Source organism: Plutella xylostella, chromosome 22 (genome assembly GCF_932276165.1).
Source record: "Plutella xylostella chromosome 22, ilPluXylo3.1, whole genome shotgun sequence".
In the NCBI taxonomy this organism is placed as follows: domain Eukaryota; kingdom Metazoa; phylum Arthropoda; class Insecta; order Lepidoptera; family Plutellidae; genus Plutella; species Plutella xylostella.
The window spans coordinates 8,675,776-8,697,025 of NC_064002.1; the positions used below are offsets into that span (position 1 = coordinate 8,675,776).

The 21,250-nt window shown below is 36.7% G+C and overlaps 1 protein-coding gene and 1 non-coding gene across 2 annotated transcripts in view; both read left to right on the forward strand.

Moving 5' to 3' along the window:
* LOC105391393 (bifunctional heparan sulfate N-deacetylase/N-sulfotransferase) overlaps positions 1-21,250 on the forward strand; it is a 95,477-nt gene that overhangs the window by 16,455 nt on the left and 57,772 nt on the right. The window lies entirely within an intron of this gene.
* LOC119690499 lies at positions 20,220-20,367 on the forward strand. The gene has a single exon (XR_005253602.2). It is a non-coding gene; the product is annotated as a U12 minor spliceosomal RNA (small nuclear RNA).

The following is a 21,250-nucleotide window of genomic DNA, read 5'->3' on the forward strand; positions in this document are numbered from 1 at the left end:
ATTAATAGAGGGTCACGTAACGAGTGTTTCGGTTGTTTAGGAAAACATAGTAAAACTTCTCAGCGGTACCTTCGGTTCTACAAGCTTATAAGACCTATAGGTCGGCCGACTGCTTTTCGATACTACATTTTTTTGAACGGTTAAACGTCAAAATCGTGATAAAATATAGCGCAGAACACTCGGGTTCACAATATCTAAACGAAAATTGGTTTAGCCGTTTGAGGGCTACGCTTCCACAGACACTTAAAACTTTAGGACGCCTCTTTTTCCTTCAGGGGTTAGCTACAATAAAATTGGTTGTCTTGTGATCAGAAGGACCTCGTTGGCTATACTCGTAGATTTCACCTCTCAGTGGCCAGCCTTGGTCGCACGCATCAAAACTGTTGATGATAATGATGGTATATTATGGTTGCCCGGAAATCTAAGCATAATCTAAAATGAATATATTTACCTACTTAAGTAATATCTTACTTACTAAAATGGTTATCATTTATCATTCCAGGCATTCTGTAGTTAGAGAAATATTGATATTGTGGCTTAATAAATGTTATATTTACTTGGTATTGACAAAATACCGGCGTGTCATGGTAATCGAGAATTCGGTAGTCGGTCAGAGTTAGTATTTCAGCAATTCATATTGTCGATAAATTCCTGTTGGTTTCAGTTTAGTTCATATTTGGGTTATTTACTTAGTGGAATTTATATTAAATTAGGCTTAGGCATGTATCAGTTTACATTATGTATGTAATGATATAATTCAAGCCAATTACAATGACACGATGCCGCTGGTATTCGTACATAATTCATCTGTAAGTTGATATCATTTGGAAGTTGGTGTCATTGCCATGATTCGGATTGGTTTTAACTGCACCAATTTCAAAAAATATTATTTGCTTTTGTGCATAGATAAATTTTCTTATACAAATGTTAAAATTATTATTTCCCAAGCGCAATTTACCTTAGCAGAAATGGTAGTTATCAAAATCTAATTATTTATTACTTTTTAGTGATTTTCAAGTCGGTTTTGTAACACGCAATATACATAATATTATGTTATATGTTTCTTAATATTCTCTTTTGGAATCCAAATAACTGGTAGATTATAGGTAAGGTAGGTAATCCATTTTCATTGATGAAACTCGAGTTAGATACACGTAACAGACACATGAATTACTACTGGACCATAAATCACAAAACTTACTCTCTCTCACCTCGCCTCGGTTAACTTGTATCGAAAAATCACAAGATTTATACCTTTATCTGGATATTTTTACTCAATCTCTAGATACTTTATGATGTTGATGATATAATAGAAAGTAGGAATATAATTCTTTCGATCTATCTACTAATATGTGAACATAATACTTGGAACTTTAGGACTGTAAATATAACGTGAAAACCATGTCAGCAATATTGAAACTAAACATCAGTCCTTCGCCGAAATAACCTTTGACGAAACACAGCGCGTGCAAATATCCATTCCAGTCATGTAAATGTGTTCCTGATTTACAGAGAGGTTGCGTATCCCAAACGTGTCCTTTCTGTCGATTTAAAAAACCGATTCCGCTCAATAAATTACTCCAGGTATAAGCCATGGAGGGAGGAAAATAGTCAGTGCGGGGGCTTCCGGCGACAGTATTGGAAGTGGAATCACGTTCCATTTCGCGGCGGATATAGGGCTCCCCGTTACGAGCCGTCGCGGCGCGTTGACGGCTCCACTACACCCACCATTTCCGAAGTGGGAACACTCACGTGTCACTTTATTCCATATTCTTGCGTAACATAAACGTTATTTAGGTTCGAGGCGCAAGATTTTTTCTTTCTGTCACAACCTCATTTCGGCGTTATTGATGCCGCGACGCAACAGCGCTGGGTTTGGGGTCGGATCACGGATCAATGAGGAAATTGATTTATTTACGGCTGTCGACTCGTTCGAGAATGGACAGCTTAGCGGGCAATGGCTACATACGTGTTATCTCTTGTCCTACATCCTCCGTGTAAGAGTTTGCTCAAGCCTTTTTTGTTACGGGTGGGTATGAGTGAATCGGTCAACGCAAATAGAAGCCGCCCAAACACGTCCAAATGTATGTTCCAGGTCTGTGTAAACACTCTAACAGGTTAAAGGTGCGGCGGGAGGTACAAAGCCTTTTTCTAAAAAAGCTTGGAGTAACGTAAAGTAAACACGAGGAGGAATCGCTAATGCACGGTCCTGAGGGCCGCTCGCCTTACGTGAACACCCAACGGGATGCACACTTGTTTTCTATTAGTGCTCGTACCGTGTGAGAGGGTTTAATTAATCTATTAATATGCACATTTTCAATACAATGAGATAAAAAGTTATGAACATCTAGGTAGCTACTATTTTACGATATACGAGTAGTAGGTACCTACCTACTTACATAAGTCGGTTTATGAGAGTAGGCAATATTATTTTGTTATACTCATACATTTAAAATACTTGTCCGCTTTGTAATGAGTTTTGGCTATTTAGATCATAATTGTATTATTTACGGATCATAACATAATGCATATTGAATCATACATACTTAACATTCTGTATGTAGACGTACCAGTACCAATACCAACATTTGGTGGACCCTTATATTTTAATAATATTTATAATAATTTTAAAAGAAATGTAAAATGAAGCAACTCCTTAATAACGTAAACATTACAAGAAAACATCTTGGAAATGGTAATTCTATTTAACCAACAAACATTTGTTAAACAAAGCTCAACGGCGGCGGCGCCTATTTCATTTATACTGACAACATTAAAACAAAACATTCCTCTGTGCTTTTCTTACGCCACCTAATTACGGGGTCTTTGCGCGATACAATGAGAACTGTCTCCAGGTTCGCACTCTAGGTAGGTACCTATGAGGCCTTTTCTCGAGCGACTTTTGAGGTAGAGCAGGTGAGAGCCGGCCTATCCTTTTGTGCTTTTTCACAGGCACTACGACAGTCTTCACCATAAAATGGCTTCAGGACTTTTGAATAGCAATATGTTGATATGGATGGAACCTTTTGCAAGTTACTATGGCCGTTATTATAACGATCTTTCAGAGATGAATATTTAATAAACAAATTCCTAAACACTATTGGTAGTTATCATTCACAAGAATCACAAGAAATGTTGCAGTAGAATGGCCTGGCCTCTATCCTATAGCTATAATAAATAATAGACAATGTATGTAATCTAGGTTTTTACGTGTAGGACAGAGAAAGTACGGGAAAACTCTACAAGCCAAATTCTGCTTGTTCATGGCCCGTATTATATAGGGCGTCTTTGTAATGGATTTTCAGTCCTCATGATAATTTGAAAGGGAAAATCCAAGCGACCTCAAAAATTTTCTGCCTATTCTTTTTTTGCACTCGTAAAATCAAAAGGACCGGCCCCGCATTAGTTTTCTGGACCTATCAGCATGCAAATGATATTCAAGAAAATACCACGGGTGACTGAATATTTAGCCTTTCACAACAGTGGACTGATTTACTGTTTTGCGATTCAGTCTGCGTCCGCGCCGGCATGGTCCTCCATGGGGCAGGGGTTGAGACCTCGAAAGCAGTAAAATGCGGAAAACGTACAATTTCCCTTTTATTATTGTAGCTACCTTATCATTACCCACGATGGAGCTTTTCAATTTCAGCTAAACGATGCATGAAATCATGAACGATTATGAATGTAGGGCGGTTATGTGATACGAAAATGCTTGACTCGAATGAGTTGTGAATATAGCGTATGATTTTGGATGTAAGTTTTTATAGCATAGTACCTAGTTGGTGGACCGGCGTTATCTAATGGTCTAATTGAGCTCTGTAGTAAAAGTAATAATTTTAATGTCATGTGGGCCACTGTATTATCGTCTTCAATTCAGCAGTGACCGGCTAATATGGGATTGGCTGGATGGCCGCTGCGTGTTAATAGCCTTTTTAAAGCGAGTCCGAAATCCCATTACAAGCAAACGTCGGGGCCGAAAATTGGATCCACGACGACGGATGAAACGAAATAATACAGCGTGAACCTTTTTAATTTGTCCGAAAATTCGGAATATAATACAGTATACCCTCGACGGACAAAACGTAATCGACACTTGTTGGATTATGTTCACCCTTGTTTATGATGCCAACTCTTTTGTTTTAGATGCCCTTGCTTTGGAATGGTTTGTTGTTGTAGGGTTCCGTGTCTAACTTAACTTGTTCTGTGATTTTAAAAAAAGGATTCAATTTTTCGTGTATTCTCTGAGGTGTATGTGTAGTATGTGTACGTTACAAAGTTCAAATTGTAACATTAAGGTCGACCCACACCTTATGCGAGTCATGATCTTTTAAGGCACCGTATTGCTTCATAAATCTTGATCTTGTAAGGTTATTCTTGGTAGGTTAATTCATTCTATTCAGGGCTTGTTTTGCAATATGAAATATATTAGGCACAACTTACATATCATTTAAATGTGTACGAACGCACCAAATTGCCTTTTGCTTGTAGAGTTATAGCCTAGCGCACCTACCTATAAGACCTATCGAGGTATCAATACCTTTGTATTAAGTATTTTTAACGTGTAATTCCCGGTCTGCGTACTGAATAGAGCACAGTATAACGTCAATGTAGTAGAGGTAGTGTACCGACAAAGGTGCTCAATATTTGTGGGGTCAAGTGGAACCACGCACGTAGGGCTGTCAACAACAATGTCAATAATAACATTGGCGTGCCGTGGAAATGGAAAATACCCACGTCAAGAGCTCGGGAAACATGTTGGGATGTCGGTAAATGTTTTCTTTTTATAATTTATCCTTTCGCTTCCATTGTGAGCCTTGGTCACTGACAAATTGGGTCGTTAACAAAAAATATACTTTGATATTGTTTGTGAACTGAACTTTTATCTAATGGGTCATATTTGTTTTGCATTTTCTGAATACTTTACATAATAATAAAACACACCCCGCAATATCTCGTCCCACCTACAATTAAAATGCACATATTCAAAGGAATTATGCTCCAGGGAATTAAGGTGGGGCTCCTACTTGGAAATCCTTTTATACACTTTAAAGTATCTACATAATAAGTATTTGTATAGCGTCTCTTGTACTATCGGTAGCAAAATTATGTGTTTTTCAAGTAAAAGTAATAGTTACGTAACTTTCCATATTCTATTTCTATAGAAGAAATCCTTTTATACACTGTAAAGTACCTACATAGTAAGTATTTGTTTAGCGTCTCTTGTACTATCAGTAGCAAAATTATGTGTTTTTCAAGTTAAAGTAATAGTTACGTAACTTTCCATATTCCATTTCTATAGAATAAAAGATCAGAAAATATGTTACACAGGTCGATTTTTTTGTCCATTTTATGTGTTTGTTTGGCGTTCCCGTTCCATCCGTCCGGAAGCACATTTTCAGCAACCTTTTCTGTTTCAGGTACGCACAAACAAAACAATACAATTGTATCGGATTATCGCCCGCTGTAAATTTTGCAGTAAGTACTAAAACAATACATAACCCGTATAACGCGAGTGGCGGCGCGGTTTTTGTCGTGCAAAAATTGAGGATACCCGGCCAAAGCGGAGCGTTATCGCGGAGTCAATTGTCTGTTCAAATACCGGCGTGTACGCGGAATACCAAATGTGGACGCGGATATTCTGGAGCGTCAGGCAATGCTGATGTGCAAGTCAATGTACGCACGCACTGCTGCAAAATAAACGTAATTTGCAACATAAACACCCTGTACTAATACCAGAATACTCCCTTGCAGGCTACATGTGCAATTGTGCAGTGCTGCAGCACAATAATAAAGCACCGCTTATGTTATTCTATATATTATTCCCTTTGTAATAGGGGCATTGCAGCCTTCTGCCGTCCTACGTCCGCGGCCGCATCCAACATTCATGTGCAAAGTTATAACTTATGCTTTCACTTTGTACAAGACTAAGAATACCTACATAATTTTAATAATACAGTACCTAAGGTACATAATTGCTACATATACCCACAATACTTATCATAATACAAAAGCATATAAACTCTCTTTATGTAAATATAAAAACCAGGAATATTAAAATCGACATAGACAACAAATTATATCAGAATACCATATTAATAAAATACAGTGGTTGCAAATGCTCAGCACGAGATTAGTCTCTCACTCCGTGAGTGCAATTAACTCAAATTTCGCGTAATTTACCGTCTACCTAATAAACAAACTGTGTTTACATTTGACATTACTGACCAGACATAAGTTGTTTAAATTAATTTCCGGTAATCGAAATGTATCGCTTTCTAGGAAAATCAATATGAATGCATAGAGGTTTATTTATTTAATTTTCTTCACGAGTACAATGTTTTTTTTAATATATAGTTTTCATTGATGTCCCTTACTTAACTGTGCTGTAGGGCTGTAGGGTAATGATAACATCAATTTCAATCAATAACTGGAACACCTCCCTGGAATACATACGCTACATACGCCTTAACATCCAACATTTACACATGATGAAAAAGATACTAATGTACTTATTTATTGTAAGCTCATGTCGTAATTTACTGTTCTGAACCACTACCTACTTAATGCCAAACAAACTTTAAGTGAAAATTGCTGTAACACATTCGTACATATAATAATAAAAAAGGGAAAGAGGAAATTATTAATATTTTAAGGGATCCCTTTTACGGATTGAATGCGACGTGACGTGGCCTTGTTAAAATACAATTTAGCAACATGAATATAATAAGAAGGGGGGAAAGACTTCTTCGTGTATAATGTATCTCGTACTTGACTTGAAGCATTTTCAGGAAACACGCTTTCACGGCCATTTTGTCTTTAACGTAAAGAATTTAGGTATTTTTACTTTTGTACCTGGGTGGCTCATTAAATTGCCTTGTTAACTTGTCTAAGAATGTATTACAATTTCACTGTTCTGAGTATAGTGCTGGACATAGGTCTCTCCCAAACCAATGGATGCGACCAGAATTTCTTTGCATCCAGCCTGTGTCTGCTGTTTCGCCCTATTTATCCCACATTACTTTTGCCTAACGTTTGTACCAAATATATAATTACTTATAACAAACTAATTTCCAGTCGGCTGCGTTCAAACATTGCATACAATGTAGAAGCAACAATTGTGTCGCAGATAATACACACGTAACATCCATTAGAACCGAATCCTAATAGACAAGACACTTGAGCCGGGGGGGGTCACTCTATAAATTGACGAAAGAACTAACAAGAATTATCACGCAATAGGCACGCTTGGCACAATGAGCTATATTATTGTGCTATTAATTGATTGAAAGCGTTAATGTCCTCTTCTCCCAACCTAACAAGGGTTGGCTGGAAGAAATTGCTTTTTGGCCATAAGCCCGCCTTTGTACATTGTTAGTTTTCTTTAATGTTCTTCACCTTTTATTAATTGTAACTTTATAATGTACGATAAAGTGTTTATAAATAAATAAATAAATGAGATTGAGTCGTGGTTAGCGCTGCAGTTTTGTCGTTACTAAGCTTCGGAGCGCTGCGCGAACCACTGCTCTTTCTCGTTGTTTTACTTGTGCCGATTGCATGAAGTTTTTCGTTGGTTTGTTTGTCGATTTAGGGAGTGACCCCCAGGTTTGCAGACGCACCGGGTGCCGTCTTGCCCCGCTCTCTAATTAAGGAGGCACCTGCGTGAACAAGTCGCTCGGCGTAATTGAAGCTTTCAACTTGCCCCGACCTCCCCCCACTGACCCGGGGTTGCCCGCCTTGAGGTTACCTGTGTCTGCGGACGATTAGCAAGCGGTATCTGTGGTTGTTGCATTCTGTGTGTGTTGTTAACAGGTTGTAAACATTTCAGAGCTGATTCTGACTCATTGGTAGAACGTAACTAATTTTACATTATGACCAAAAAATTATGATTGTTAATATTTCATGTTTTTATTAGGTACACGTATGTGTTTATCCTTCAATTTCAGTAACCGGAAGGTACTGGTGTTAATTGAGTCGTAACTAATTGGAAATTAGGGAATCAGTGGAACTAAACAGCCCACTGTGGCAACATTGAATGCGGTTCGTGAGTCGAAATTTAGGCAGATAATAGAAACTATGTAACGGCGCAACCTGCCACCTAAGCCACTTATAGGATTTAATTAAATCCACAGAATAAACTAGACAAGTTTATGTTACAAAATACGGGCGGATGGGTTTTAATTTGCAGAGTAAATTAATTAACTGACTGTGGTTAACGGAATGGGAAGGTACCTACTGAGGGAAGTTGTATTGTCTGATTACATTTAGTCGTCGGGTCTCAGTCGGGTATAAGTGAACTTGTATTCTTCCGAACAATAACGGGTGGTTTTGTGCCGCAACTGCTGGGCAGTGAACCACGAAAACGACTTTCAGGCAGACTTCCCTACCTTTATATAACCTGTTATTTACCAACGCCCCAAGCAAACTTCAGGACTGCGATTGGAGCGAGTTTGTTCTATAAAGGGGGGGTATTTTCTTAGCGTTACGCAAGCTATGATAAGAATATAAAATTCGTGTACGGTCGAACACATTATAGACGCAAATCTTGAACAGTCGCCACTTAAAATACGCTGGCACAATTTCAAGTGCCGGTGACCTGGATGCCGGTGCTCAGTTCATCAGAACCAGATGTGCCCGTTCCTATGTAAACATGGACATTCGCGTCAATGAAGACATTCCTCTTATGTACCGCCGGCCTCAGTTCTTCTACAGCAAAACATACAAAAGAGAGTAAAAAGTGGCTGTACGTAAAAAAGTTAACTGTAAAAATTGCTAAGTAAGATGCTAATGTGAAAACACTTAAGTACTTTTTAAGTAAAAATCTCCGGAAAACATATTCCATAATGAAGCCAAATATTAAGGGTATCTTTTAATGTAAGTCGGTATGTTTTACAAATAATATAAGTACCTACTTCGAATGAGTTATGGAATATTATGTCATATCAAATATCTTTGATATGGGTATAATTATGGACATTATTACATTTCCGGTTCTCAGATATCCTTTAGACATTAATGTTACATTTTACTCTGATAATATTTGATTGGGGATATCCTTATTCATTACGCTAATTGAAACAGATCGATTTGCTAAGAAAAATATTCCTACATTCATACAAACCTACGCCCTTAAATAAGTTAATATTTAGCGACAGAGAATCTACTCTTGCTGGACGAAATATTTGTCAAAACCTGTGTGATTCCTATAAGAAACCAACGTATAAATGAATGAAGTACATGTGACACAGTTTCTAATGCATTTCTCTTCCTCACAAAATAAATTCGCACCTTATCAGCTCCGCGCGAGGATATACAAGCGGGCGCAAGAATAAAAATGCAGAACATTTGAGTTAGAAAGAGGTTAGGCGACATTAAACGTTTTAATGTTATAAACAAACAGTGGAAGTTGGCTTGAAGCCAAGGGCTGGCGCCGGCGACGCTTCCACGCTCAAATGCTATAGCTGTATCAAGAGTCGCAAGCCAGATTCTTCAACACCTAACCACAACTGGCCAGTGTTGATATCTCTATTGTTTTAATGTGTAAAAGTGGTCGGGCTTGGATGTCGAAGCGGTTGATAGTCTGGCGTTGGACGTAATTGAGATTTAATGATCTCTCTCGTATATATATGTTTCCTTCATGGTTATATTTTTGTAGTGAAAATGCTTCCGTGAAGTGTTTCCGTTAATACGGTTCTTAGAACATATAAAATAAAGAACACTGAATACTATAAACTGTAGCTGAGGGCCCTAACTCAATCGTCCATTCACGAAAACATGTTTACTTAAATTATTTGTGTCCCAGAAAAGTTGATGGTATACGTAGGTACCTATACTTGAGCTAAGCGTCTCGTAAGCCCAGTATAACTCGGCCAGTGATTCTGTGAGCTCCCCAGCCATCACCACAAGGTACATGTCAATAGTTGCAAACTTGTTGAAGCTATTACAGCAGTTTCTTGGTTAGAACACTGGATTTGGGCTAAGTGTTCTTTGGACTTCAAATGGAAAGCAGTCGGGCGCTGAACCAGGAAGCTTAGACTTTAGACTTAACACAGAGTCGGGGCGAAGTTCCCCCGATAATTACATGGCTTTTAATTGATTGTTTCTATCGATCGATACTAAATTTTGACTGAAATTTAATAAGGTTTGGATACTTAGGTACATGACTTATGACAAAAAATATATCTAGGTAAATTAATTTTTATTAGTGCAAGTACAGTAATTTTATAAATTATGTAGACAATTAATTAGTTTTAGTAAAATATTTTACGTAATTGCGACAAACACCTACTCATAAATAAACGACATACGTTTATAATACGTCGCTATAATGTGTCTTGGTTTCACTTTTGCTCTCTACCTCACGGTCGAATGAATTCTGTGCATCGTTGGATTTAAGAGTGAAATCCAGTTCAATAGACATAACTTGCCGGCATTCAGCAAATGAAAGGCATTAGGCGAGATAACGCATCAACTTTTTTATATCGAATTGTTTTATACTTTTGTTTTCAGCGTGCGAATTCAGCGTTTATAATCTCTCGACTTAAGTTAACGAAGTAGACGTTTTACAGAGTTTTTAACGTGACGTTAAAAATTCAGTTAAAACGTTCATCGTAGTTGTAGGTGAAGGTTTTTCGAGAATGTTTGAGAGTAAAGCTTGTACGATATTGTGTTTTCTTTTCTATCCACCAACGAAATAAATACGGACAAAAGCTCAGGCGCCCCATTGTGAAGCTAAAAAAATATATTCCATCATACAGCTACTTATGTACTTTAGTAATAACATATCAAATGTGTACTTGGCAGCTCCAAAACACTAATGGCTTTTTGGTAAAAAAATATGGTATTGGCGAGATGGCCTGCCAACTTCTTATTTATTAGGACTGTGTCTTGGAGTCGACTTTTTAGCATTTACACAAGTAACAATTTTATAGCCTCTTCTACGTTGTTGTGGTTAAATAACGGAGCCAAGAACAAACTCTTTCTTTCTTTACTTATATGGAAACTCTTTTATCTTTGTGACTTAGAAATACGAACATATAATTTAATTTCACAAGGAATATGACCTGAAATTTCTGAAGTTATTCCCTCGTACGTATCTCACGAAACGCATCAAACTAAACTAATACAATTTTATTCCCCAATGCACCGCTTCCTACTCCTAAGCGACGTCACAGTTGAATCAGATATGATAATACCGAAGTAGGTTATTCCGCTCCCGATGTTCCCTATAACGACACCGCCCGGCGGCCGCGCTCTCGGCGGAAATAAACTTTGATTTAGTTCAGGCGCGACAATCCGTTTGTGGTAGGCAATAATTTATAATGAAACCAATTATCTACCCTTTCCACCAGCGGTGGGAGACGCCTCGTGCAACTTACTGTTTGATCTGCGGGATTTGTGTACCTTGAAGTTCACGCGGGGAGGCCTGTGTGCCGGCACCCTTATGCGGTGTGCTCACCCAATCACGGGTAACCAGTGTACATTGGAATGTAATCCGCAGATTACCTGCGAGCGTGTGCAAGATTCTAGCTTCGTGAAATCGACTTTGTAATTTGCTTCACAGATGGAAGTTTTCAATTAGACACGTATTAGGCTGTGTTTGCGTTTGAACTAAAGTTGTGCGAGGAAAACACATTTCAATAGTGCTACTTTACTTCTCTATCCATGTTAAGCCGCTTAGATTTAGTGGAACCGCAGAATCGCTTTTAAAACGATCGTTTAATATTTGTGTAAAGGAAGGCATTCCGCACTCAAACAAATGAAATGAATATCTAAGGCCGGCGCAACAGTATGACAAAGCGTTTAATGTCGGACATTTCATCGCCCGCCGCGCCGTGGGCTAAGTTAGGGGATGACACAAAAGGGGTGAGATTCCCCGTTTCCCTACTTTTAACACATTTGCCGGCGGCCTTTAAGTCTGCAGCAGCTTGCCGGAGCCAGTCGTCAGCTGTTCGCCCATTCGCCTTTTGCACATTTATGAAAAAAGTTTCGCCTACATTCTTGGAATAGTCTCAACTCGGCAACCCGATACAGTGCAAGTTGCGACAGTAGGGATGTTACTTTGCTATATCATACTACGTTACGTGTATGTTTGATTTTAAAGTTCGGAGTTCTAGTTTCATGATTGCAAACTGAAGAAAACATTCTTCTTTATTTTGCTCGAATATCGTTTTATTCGATGCCTCCTTATAGTGTTTTCACTATGTCTAGGAATACTGTATAGGGGCGCGCAGTTCCACTGTCTTTTACATTACTTTTGTGTCGTCATATTGTAATGTGATACGTTGGAAGTTGAAAGTAGCTAAGTTTAAGGCACAAAATTCGTAGTGTGTTAAATGAAATCTGATTTTTCGTAATGCTTCGGCATTTTGATGTTCTATGTATTATGTATTTACGAGCACGCCTGAATTCTATGTAAGTACTTCATAATTTAACTATAATTTATGAATACTACTATACCTATGTAGCTTCATAATATTTCATAATAAAAAATAGAAAAACCCGTTTTTATACAGTTTGTAATTTATATTTTACTCTTTAATGAATTTTATAACACAAATTATGTTTTCGAGAATAGTTTTCGCATGATCAGAAAGTTTCAGTCCGAATAGCCTGAAACGTTCCGTAGCCGGGTGTTTTCTTCAGGCCGGGAGTGCTTGGGAAACTTGTCGACTCGTGTTCCTGTGCAATCCGGTACCCGTGTTGAGAAGCCGTTTTGAATAATCCGAATTTAAATCGTAGCGTCGCACAGTCTGAGACACTTTCAACTTGGTAGGTTAATTTGGTTTATATGCACCTGTTCCATACGCACCCTGGCCAGTCAGCGCCTGACAGTGACTGGTTAATACTTTCTGCAGAAAAAAAACTAGATGAATTATGGTTATATAGTTACACAAAATTGCGTGTTCCATAATATAATACTTGAAATTGTATAGACAGGAGAGTTTATTGCTTAAATATAAAAATATGCAAAAAATAATGCATAATTTCAGTACAGGAATAATGACGGTACCACCTTGTTATTCCTGTACTTATACTTATGATTTTCTACGTATGACAAATATCTTCGTTTTTAAATGCGCATTTTCTCAGAAATATTACCATAACGACATCATTATGCCTGGATGCTTTTATTCTAACTGATCCCTTTTTTGCAGAATCCCTTAGCTATGGGGGAATAAAAGAATCGTTATTTTCTACTTATCGTTTATCTACCTAAGCAGATATATTTATTTTTTAACCGACTTCAAAAAAAGGAGGAGGTTCTCAATTCGTCGGGATATTTTTTTTTTTTTTATATTTTTTTTTATGTATGTTCACCGATAACTCCGCCGTTTATGAACCGATTTTGAAAATTCTTTTTTTGTTGTATTGGGTTGAGCTTCCAGGTGGTCCCATTTTTTTTTCAGAATTTTATCTCACCCCTAAGGGTGGGTAAAGGGGTAAAAACAGGGTATGAATTTCCATTTTGGACACATATTAACCGATTCTAATGAAATTAAGAACGTAAATATAGTTCTTATAACAATAAAATATGATGGTGACCTTGAGCTGATCTGATGATGGAAACGGAAGGCAGTCAAGGGAACTCCTCAACGGTATATAGCAACTACCTCGTGTTTAGGCTTGAATGATTCGTATTGATTAGTAGGACTTTTTGGTATCATTTGCATCTTACTTTTGATTAAAAATTATTGCAAATAAACTAAAAACTATAAAATAAAATAATAATTTAAAAAAATAAAAAACCGACTTCAAAAAACCACTAAAATGTAAGTAATAATTTAAGGTTTACACAAATTATATGTGACAGTACAAATATACCTAAGCAGGAACTGTTCTTTTTTGAAGTTGGTGCCATATTTCTTCAGATTACTTTGTCACTGCACCAACATCAAAAAAGAACAGTTCCTGCTTAGGTATATTTGTACTGTCACATATAATTTGTGTAAACCTTAAATTATTACTTACATTTTAGTGGTTTTTTGAAGTCGGTTTTTTATTTTTTTAAATTATATGTGTACCTATATACTATTTTACTACCATCTTCATTTTCTCTCTTGGTATAATCCACTAAAATATGTTTCAATAGTATTTTATGGAAAACTCAGGCTGTGATTGTATTATAAATATTATAGTCGTTATAATTATTTTATATGTTAGTTATCTATTAATAGTTTGGCATGTTATTCCTGAACCTCCTACAGGTTGACTGGTAGAGAATGCTCTTAGCATTAAGTCCACCTGATTGTACATCTACTTTTTTAATATGTGCAATAAAAGTAGGTATAAATAAATACATATTTATGAATTCATTAAATAATTTAAAAAAATCTTTTCTAAAAAGAGAAATCTTTTGTAAAAAAGCTTATTATAAAATTGATGATTACTTAGAGGACGTTAATGCATGGCTGTGATAAATAGTTAGCTCTGCTCATAGTATTATAATAATTATTATTAAGCTTATATAAGTATTGTATACTAACTAGTATTAAGTCTTTTTTTGAAAAGATGGCTCAGGAGTTTCTTGCCTCCGTTCTTCTCCTTAGACAGAAAGAGCCCCCCTTATCCGAACGGAGAGTAGTTTGTAAAAATTTACGTTCATCAGAAAATTTTATATTTTTACGATGAATAAAAAATTTTGAGTTTGAGTTTGAGTTTTCATATTACTAATCGTTTGCGAGTTTTGCGACACTTCTAATCATAACCCTACCGTAGGCGTAGTATAAAACATACTCCTACATAGTAGTACAGGGGGCTCAGTCTAGCTTACAAAAAACCGGCCAAGTGCGAGTCGGGCTCGCGCACAAAGGGTTCCGTAGCAGCAAAATTACAGTTAAATCAACCTATCTCAAAAACTATAAGAGATACTTTGATCAAACCAAAAATCGTTGAAAGAGTTAATTAGCATGCATCACCTCTATTTTTTTTAGAATTTTATACCCCGTAGTTATAAAAATAGAGGGGGGGGGACATACTTTTTACGACTTTGAGAGCTGATATCTCAAAAACCGTTCACTTTAAGAAAAATGTTTTTTAGAAAACTTTATATCATTTTAAAAGACCTTTCCATTGATACCCCACACGGGTATGTACATCGAAAAAAAAATTTCATCCCTCAGTTACATGTATGGGGGGCCCCACCCCCAATTCTTTTTTTTACTATTTAGTGTCATATTTTTGTAGCGGTTCATACAACACATATTCCCATCAAATTTCATCACTGTAGTACTTATAGTTTCCGAGTAAATCGGCTGTGACAGACGGACAGACGGACAGACGGACATGACGAAACTATAAGGGTTCCGTTTTTGCCATTTTGGCTACGGAACCCTAAAAACTAAGTTTCGGAATACGTCTGCTGCGCTAACCACGACTATCTCCCTTCTCTGTGTGTTTATGTCAAGATAGAGTAGCCCTCCAGGTGCATGGTATAGATGGTGCCTCGGGAGAACACCATCTATGCCATGCACACACACACACAGACAAGAACAGCCCCGATCCATATACCTATTTGCTATGGGCTATGGCTGTATCTTATCTACATATATTCGCTTCTATTACTTTATTGAAAAAAATACAAATTCGAACAATGCATATGAATAAGTGCTAAAAACTTGTTTTGGTCCCGGAATCGCAAGGGACCCTTAAAAGGTGGCGTCAACCTTGCTCATAAGAAAATAGAAAAATTGCACTGTTAAAAGTAACGTGAAACTATGTAACTGCAGCGTTTTATTTCCTCGGCGAAAGTGGGCTTTTGTGTTTGACGTATCTGTGTGTTTTTGAGTCTGTCTGTGGAAATAAACCCCCAGACAGGTAAACTTCGTTTTAAATAAATAATCAATGTCATAAATTAGTTTTTAAATTCAGGATATAAATGCAACCGCAATAATATTATATTGAAACATTAATATGATTTCCCCACTGGTGTTTGTTCGCTTCTAGCTAAATGTTTAAAAGTTTAACTGGCTCAAACAAAGTTTTAACTAAATAGCTAGTACGCGGACGTTCTAAGCTTTACTTCAGTTTAATCCTTTTAAAAGTAGAAAAGGATTTAATGGGAAATTCATGAAAATGTGGTGAAATTCCCATGAAGCTTTGTGGCTTTGTTCCTTTTGACTGGCAACTCGTGTTCTTTGGCCATTATCGTTATCGTACAACGTTGGTACTATCAGAGAACTGTCCTATAGCCTACCTTAAAGCTTAGAGCCGCTTGTAGCCTTCCACCGTGTTTACTAGTAGTACACATGCTACACGAGAAGTTGCGCACAGGATTTTGTTTTGAAAACGAGCCAGCGTAGATGTCCTCGATGGTACATCCTACAACTCACTCGGCTAAGCGTGTTACACTACCCTATTCCACTGTCATAAGAGCTATGAATACCAAGCAGCCGATACGGCATGCTTTTGCAATGAATGATCATGTTTAGCCTCAGTAACAGTAGCCATTTTCGTATTACCGCCGCCCCGTACAATAGTCTAGTTTGTTTTGTATTTAATAAGTTAATAACATTACCTGTACACCGCGCATTATGTTCGTAACAATGTTAATTAATTTTTGCATGCAAATCCGATTTTTGCCTTTTTCCTGTCTTGCTAATTTGCCGATTTAAAATTCACAACCAGTATTATACTTTTTCGTTTCTTACGAAATTAAGGGGTACGGTCACCGTGTAAGAAACCCAACCACTGCTTCAATATTAGTATTATCATCAAATTTTAGGTACAAGAAAATAATATGTATACTAACATAATAAGGTTAACTAGCATTAATAATTAGCATTACTTTAATTTACATGCAACTAGCTACTCCTGCGAGCTTAGCTTAGCCTTGAAAAGTTTTCACATGGGAATTCTACGATAAATAGTAGCCTATGTGTTAATGCAGAGTGTCAGCTAACTCTAAACCAAATTTCATTAAAGTTTTGACGTGAAGAATTAACAAACACACACACACACACTGACAAACTTTCGCCTTTATAATATTAGTAGGATAAATAATTAAATATAATAATTTGATAAGGGTGCGTTTCCACCATAGAGGTACGAGAATGTGTGACATTTCAGACAATACCTAGAGTGTCCTTCTGTTTGAAAGTGAAATTGACTGTATTAAGGTATAAATTTGCAATATCAGACACAATAACGCATCCTCTCATCGCGAGGCACTTCAAAGGCTTTTTACCACTGTTAGTTTTTACTTACACTGTGGTATTGATTGTGCTGATGTTTTAAGAACTGACATAAATTCGGAGTTGGCGAAACTCTTCTGGAATCATCAAAGGGTTTATAAAAAATATGCTAATAAGAGAACGCGCGTGTTCAAAATTATAAAAGTTCATTTCATTATTGGTATTCCTCAGAATACGCAGAAGAAATATGCACAGGCCGTGTACTCGGGCGATGCAATATACATTACGTTGCGAAATGCCTACATAGTTCCTACGAGTAGGTACATAACGGGTTTAATATGTAGTTATAAATATACTTGTATATAGGTAAGTTTTGTTAAATTGTTGAGCTCTCGTTTACCAATATTCTCAGAATATTATTAAAAAAAACACTAGTTCATTTTTAAATTATGTTGCTGTAGGACTGTAGGTACTGCTATATTAAGGATGAAATAAACAAATTTGTCAAATACTGGAGGGCACTGACACCTAAATCTCAAGATTTTATCTTACCTTAGGTGTCAGAGCGACTACTTTATTAGAATCCATTGCACCATTATAACATAATGTTACCTTATTTTAATAATTACCTAAATTAAGTGCAAATGATTGGTATAATAAATAACTTTTTTTTTTTTTTTTTTTTTTTTATATTCGAAGAGCAGCTGTTTTCAATATGAATTATAGTGTACACATTATAAATAGTTACCTTCATAGTTTTTGTTGATGTATCAGTCTTGTCTTGTTAATTTTAAATTAAAATTCCCTTAATACACACTTATATAGGTACTTTTATTGGTATATTATGAATTATGATATTTTAGCATAATGACATGACATTGAGACGAACCTTCGTAGCCATATAGGCGAGAATTCCCAAGGATCTTTGCATAAATTGACAATAAATAACTAGTTATAGAACTTTCTGTAGAACCTGACTTTTTCATGATGCTATCTTACGAATACCTAGAAAATTCACACGCGTATGTAAAAGTATACGAGTGGAAACAATCGTAATTGAGATTTTACAGCCGGCTCAAACCCACGATATCAGCGTAGTTGGTCCGAAGCGCCTTAACATGGGGGTTCGGGAGGACGGCCTGAATAAAACATCCGGCTGCCTGGCCGTAAACCTTTCATAAATGAACCACTGCACCTTTACATTAGCTTACAGAATAGAGCTCTTAGAAAAGCTAAAGTGGTTACTGGAAATGTCAATTGTTGGCTTAACATATGCATGGAGATGGTATGAGGCACGTAAAGTGTTACGGTTAGCTTACGGCCACAATTTACCTTTACGCTCTAGGGAGTATCTTTGAGTTAACAACACACATTTCGGTCTCGTTTTCTTTGAACACGCTTTGTTTGTGTACTCAAATAACACGTCTAATTTAGCCGTATAATACGCGTAAAACTCACAGGTATTCCCATATTTTTGTTTGTTTCAGTAATTTGTGACGCTTCGGTACTTAAGTCTGTGATGGACGTACGTGATCGTACATGTTCATATCTTTTGTACATTTTTGAACATGTTAAGTCTTGACTGGGCTTTAACTTTGCCATTAATCATTACGTCTTAGAGTCGAGACGCCATTATGCTTCGTGTCTAACTTTCGCGTCTCATGAGCCATCTGAGTATGTGTTTTAGACGGAAAATTTAGTCTTGAGTACAAACTTACCGACCGATCTGAATTATTAGTTGCCGTTGTAAACCATACCACCATATACGTACACGTTTAAAATATAGGACATGCATTAAGGTATTAAGTGTTTATTGCAAATTTGTATGTGGTCAGAAATTAATATGCTTAAAATAATATTTAATTTATTATTACGTTCAGTATTAAATTCCAAAAACCACTGCAGCGAACAACATTTAAACAGCTCTTATAAATTAGCAAGCCCGGTGTTTGCCGACACAATGCCTCTTAGAGAGTTCTTATTTACGGTAGCATCGCGTGTGAACACAGCTTATGTATCTGTTAAATTGTCTTTAGCTGCAGTAACTCTTGTTACAACGGAATAAAGTTACTTTCACAGTGGCTGGCAGGTTTGTAGGGCCCCGGCCCAGGAGTGATAGCGCGAACAAGTGAACAGTAAACTTATCTTACTTATGAAGTATGCACGCTTGTTGGTGATGTAGTGACAGAATTAGGTGGTAACTGTTTTAATATAATTTGTATTTATATTAGGATTACCTTTTTTCAAAATCAGATCCCGTTGCGATTAAGGCTGTAACATGAGTTTTATTATAATATAAATTATTTTGCAATATATTTATATCTTTGTATAATCATATTTTTGAAATATATCATTATATTTTTGTAACTAAACAAACTTTGATTATCTATTATTGTTGAGCGTTTATAAAATTTATTTACTGTCAATAACAACTATTATACTGTATTATGCACATACTATACTTTCGCGTGGTGTAAAAAAAAAAAATATTTGTAATTTTAACTACTTATTTAAACTAATGCAACTGTTCACCACCAGAGATAGCTAATAAAAATTACAGTGCACTTACAAGTAGGAAACTTCCCAAACTGTAAACTTGTATTTAAATTATATTCGTGAAAATATATTGCCGTTTTCCCATGTTTGTTTCCTGGAACGTAACGGAATCGTTTCAGGCGTGTCACTTCCACGTTTCCCTTCTGAATTTAACGAACAATAATTGAAATTAATTTAATATTATGTATTAATTAAATATTCCAGCAGTGCCATCCAGCCACTTCCGTTTTCCTTGAAGGGTTATTAATTAATCCGATTCATAATTTAAGAGATTGTTAATGTCAACTTGACGGAATTTTTTCGCAGTCAATTGGATATTGTTGTATCCTCAAAATCTTTCCCCCAGTGGCTGATTGTACCAAATGGCAGTTCTTCTATCGTACAATTTTATTAAGACCTCGATATTATAATAATATTGTGATTGGTGAGTTTCACCAGGTCTGCCACTAGATGGCTCCGGGGTGCGCGCTCTACATCGCGGTATGGTTTGGTTTACACGCAACTATAGAAGTGAGCGGGCGCTCTCTGCTCCTCGTGCCTCAATCTATTGAGTAAGGAAATTATTGGGCCTTGGTAACGCTTGGCTATGCCTTCATTGGCGTCCATATTTTTTAAGGGTACAGGTCGTCCTCTTGAGTCATGCACCTACTTTGTGCGTGGTTCGGGTGAAGCGATCTGCCTTTGTAATTTGCTAACTTCAACAATTTACAAACTGATTATTGATTAAAAGCTGCTTCAGCTTTATATCAATTGTTGATTGTTGTTAATAATTGTAATTACTCTTATACATAATTATGTTGTGTTTTTTAGTTGTGATTTGTGATATAATGGATGGACTAAAATATACACAACGTAGAAGAACGCGAACTCGGGATGTATCATAAAACCTAATATTCTATGGTGTTGTTGTATTTGTATGTCAAATGCCGTGTTAGTAAAAAATAACATAGCCAACGTTAAAAACCCCAGACATTCAACAATAACAGTCGCATAACTTTGGAACGGCTAAGCCGATTTTGATAAAAAAAAAACACTCTAAGTTACATTATTTTTATTTATTTATTTATTTAATCCTTTATTGCACAAATATATAAATAAATGTACAAAGGGTGGACTTAATGCTAAAAGCATTTTCTACCAGTCAACCCACAGGAAGTACAGGAGAAATTATATTAAAGGTGTGCATAAAAAGAGAAAAAAAAAGAAAGAAATTGCAATGTCACTCAATTATCTATGCGGTGGTAGCTCAGTCGAGTAAGCGCCCGCTTTTCTTTTCACGCCAGAGATGCGGGTTCTAATCCCGGCGCTGACATGTACCAATGAGTTCTTTTAACTTAAGTACAATGTATACCATCGCTCTTACGGTGAAGGAAAACATCGTGAGGAAACCTGCATGTCTAGATCTAGCACATCTAGATATGTGAACCCACCAACCCGCAGTGGACCAGCGAGGTGGGAAATGGTCCAAGCTTAGGAAGGCAGTTTAGACCTTGGGGATATGCACTGTAAGGGATGGCTTAGGCGAGACAAGTGAAACACGCGACTGTCCAGTAAATACTCATTTA